Genomic DNA, 3,808 nt, shown 5'->3' with positions numbered 1-3,808 from the left:
TAGGAACATACCTCAACATTTTGAAAGCTATCTATGCTAAGCCCAAGGCCAATATAATTGTAAATGGAGAAAAATTGAAAGCATTCTCTCTAAAAATTGGAAAAAGACACTGATTCCCTGTTTCACCATTTCTATTTAACATAGTTCTTGAAACTTGAACCAGAGAAATTAGTCAGACAAAACAAATAAAGTGATAGGAATAGGAAAAGAAGATCTCAAACTATCACTATTTGCTGGTAATATGATTCTATATTTAGAAGATCCAAAAAATTCTACCAGAAAACTTCTGTAACTAATAAATGAATTCAGCAAAGTAGCAGGATATAAAATCAATAGCCATAAATCAAATATATTTCTATATATATTCAATGAATCCACTGAAAGAGAAACTAGGAAAACTACTCCATTCATAATAGCCTCAACATTAGAGAACATTAGAGAAAGAATTTGAAGAAGACCTTAGAAGATAGCAAAATCTATCAATTTTTATCTCTAACAATTCCCCTTAATACATGCTAGCTCTTAAAACAAACTGGGCAAGTACTATTTTCATTTTCATTTATTTCAAAATATATTAAAATTTTATCTTGGGGATTGTTTTAAACTCACATTCTATTTAGAAGTTTTTGTTTAATCTTCAATTACTTTGGGATTTTCCACTTGTATTTCTGTTACTTTTTAGTTGAATTCCATTGTGATCTGCTATATTTTGGATCCAGAATTTCCCAAAAGACCCCTGTGTTGTAAGTTTGCTGCCCTACTCGGGATTACTGGGAGGTAGTAGAAATTTTAAAAGATAAGGTATAGTTGGCGTTTTTCAGGTATTTGAGGGTATGCCTTGAAGAAAATCGTGGATTCTTAGTCTCTTTCTCTTCTTCTCTCTTTGGTTTCCTGGCTACTAGTGAACAGTTTTGTTTTATCATACATTTCCATCACAAAGTGCTTCCTCATTACATGGCAAAATCAACAGGGCCAATGTGTCATGGCCTAAAACCTCCAGAACAATGAGCCAAAATAAAGCTTTGCTTTTTATAACAATGTATCTAAGGTATTTGTTACCATAATAGAAAGCTGAATAACACTGGTCAGAGATCATGGATTTCATCATTTCTGTCTTTAAATAATTTGTTGTGATGTGTTTTATATTACAGAATATGATCTATTTTATGAATGTTACATGTGAGTATGAGAAGACTCTATATTCTTCTGTTGTTGGATGAAGTGTTCTATAAATGTCAATTAGAGGCTGTTGATTGATGGTGCTGTTCAGTTCAACTATATCTTTACTGATTTTCTGTCTGCTGGATCTGTCAATTACATATACAGGGGTGTTGAAATCTCCAACTATAATAGTAGATTTATCTCTTTCTCTTGGAAATTCTAATAGTTTTGGCTCATGTATTAAGTACTATTATGCCTTTTCAGAGAAGTGACTAATTTACTATTATGAAATGCTCATTTTTATCCCTGATAATCTTCTTTTTTCCAAAATCAACTTTATCTAAAATTAATATACTGAGGTAAGCTTTTTTGTTAGTGTTATCATGTGCGTGATTTGTGTTTATTACTTTAATACGTGTATTTCTTCGTATTTTAAATGGATTTCTTATAGATAACAAATATTGTTGCCTTGCCTCTAGTCATTCTCTTAGTGTCTGATACATGTTTCAAGAGATTATTGGTATAGTTGGATAATTATCTTGCATGTTTGTAATTATTTTCTATTCATTGCTCTCATTCTTTGTTTATTTTTTGTTTACTTATTTTTTAAATTAAGAATTGTAGAGTCGTGCGGGGCATGGGGCAGTGCTGAGGACCTGAGGCTGTGGCCAGCTTGACACCAGGACTGACCAGCCAGTGCAGCGGAAGGGGAGACACCAAGACTGTCCAGTGAGTGCAGAGCAGCGGGTGCTGGCAGCTAGAGTAGCAGGAGCCACAGCCCCACCGCCTTTCGAGGAGCCCAGCAGAGCCGGCCATGGCATTGTCCATGCCGCTGAATGGGCTGAAGGAGGAGGACAGAGAGCCCCTCATCTAGCTCTTCGTTAAGGCTGGCAGTGATGGTGAAAGCATAGGAAACTGCCCCTTTTCCCAGAGGCTCTTCATGATTCTTTGGCTCAAAGGAGTTGTATTTAGCGTCACAACTGTTGACCTGAAAAGGAAGCCTGCAGACCTGCAGAACTTGGCTCCTGGGACACACCCACCATTTATAACTTTCAACAGTGAAGTCAAAACGGACGTAAATAAGATTGAGGAATTTCTTGAAGAAGTCTTATGTCCTCCCAAGTACTTAAAGCTTTCACCAAAATACTCAGAATCAAATACTGCTGGAATGGACATCTTTGCCAAATTCTCTGCTTATATTAAGAATTCAAGGCCAGAGGCTAATGAAATGCTGGAGAGGGGACTCTTGAAAACACTGCAGAAACTGGACCAGTATCTGAATTCTCCTCTCCCTGATGAAATTGATGAGAACAGCATGGAGGATATTAAATTTTCTACACGTAAATTCCTGGATGGCAATGAAATGACACTAGCTGATTGCAACCTGCTGCCCAAACTGCACATTGTCAAGGTGGTGGTGGCCAAAAAATATCGCAACTTTGATATTCCAGAAGGAATGACTGGCATCTGGAGATACCTAACTAATGTCTATGGTAGGGATGAGTTTACCAATACCTGTCCCAGTGATAAGGAGGTTGAAATGGCATACAGTGATGTTGCCAAAAGACTTACCAAATAAAATAGCACTTATGAGAGAGATGTCTTCAGATCTTCCCCTAAGAATATGCTTTTCCTAACAGACTGCTCATCTTCCTATAAAGTAGAAATGTGTTTTGCATGAACATGCAGTTATTCAAGATTAGGATCAAGGATAGACAAGGTATAGTAGTTATCTTAAATTATACACTCCTAAGAAGTAAAATCCTCTTACCCTGCCTACCTTCTCTACCAATGGTGTCCTCCTCTCCTGTAACTTGGAGACACTCCATCACAAATCCTCCACTTGAGAGGCAGTTTGCCATCTCTCTGGAGTCCTTACCATTCTGTGCATAGATGGCAGAACTTTTGAGGTGCAGTGTTTAACTCTTAAGGTAGTAGCTGTGACATCAGTCAACTGCAAGTTGGTGCATAATACATGGTACATGAAGTAGTCATATACTTTTTGGAATTTTGTAATATTTAGTAAGAGTATATGAAACAATTGCTACTGTATCAGAAATACTTTCAATTGAGTCTATCCTAGATACGTCCTGAAAGACACTACCACCAGAGAAGAACGCCTTGTACAGAAAGTCACTACATATTCTACTGTTCTTTTGTAGACAGATTTTTAGTTTTGCCTAAAATCATTTATCCTTCATACAAATTGTGACATCTGACACTATGTGGAAGGTGAAAGTTTAGAGGGAGGGATGCTACTCTCAAGATTGCAAACATTTTTTCCTTAGAAGAGAACTGATGGGTATCTGATACTCTAAATGTGTTGTTCTTTTGTGTGTTTTGCCCAGTGCCATTCATTTGGAAGAGTATCACCTTCTTTATTTTAAAAATCTTCTTTTTAGGTAACCACCCTGTTGTTTGTAGATATTTTTGAGCAACACTACATACACTGACACATATTTGCCGTAGCTCTAGCCATGCAGTGATTAGTAATGTAAAAATTAATGAATACAGAAGTTAGTCTAAAGAATGTAGAGTGGGTTTGTCAAAATGTCAAGTACATTTTGTTTCTAAAGCATATTTAATGTAGATTAAATCTGGAGAGTGCATTGTCTATTCTGTTTTGAGAACCATAAAGCATATATTA

General features: G+C 36.3%; 1 pseudogene; it reads left to right on the top strand.

The window, feature by feature from the left end:
- Nucleotides 1–2,010: 2,010 nt before the first annotated feature.
- Nucleotides 2,011–2,755, top strand: LOC114086148 (chloride intracellular channel protein 4 pseudogene; annotated as a pseudogene).
- The last annotated feature ends 1,053 nt before the right edge of the window (nucleotides 2,756–3,808 follow it).

Source organism: Marmota flaviventris, chromosome X (genome assembly GCF_047511675.1).
Source record: "Marmota flaviventris isolate mMarFla1 chromosome X, mMarFla1.hap1, whole genome shotgun sequence".
Lineage (NCBI taxonomy): Eukaryota > Metazoa > Chordata > Mammalia > Rodentia > Sciuridae > Marmota > Marmota flaviventris.
Note: the sequence above shows the minus strand (reverse complement) of the source record. Positions and strands in the feature narration are given on the sequence as shown.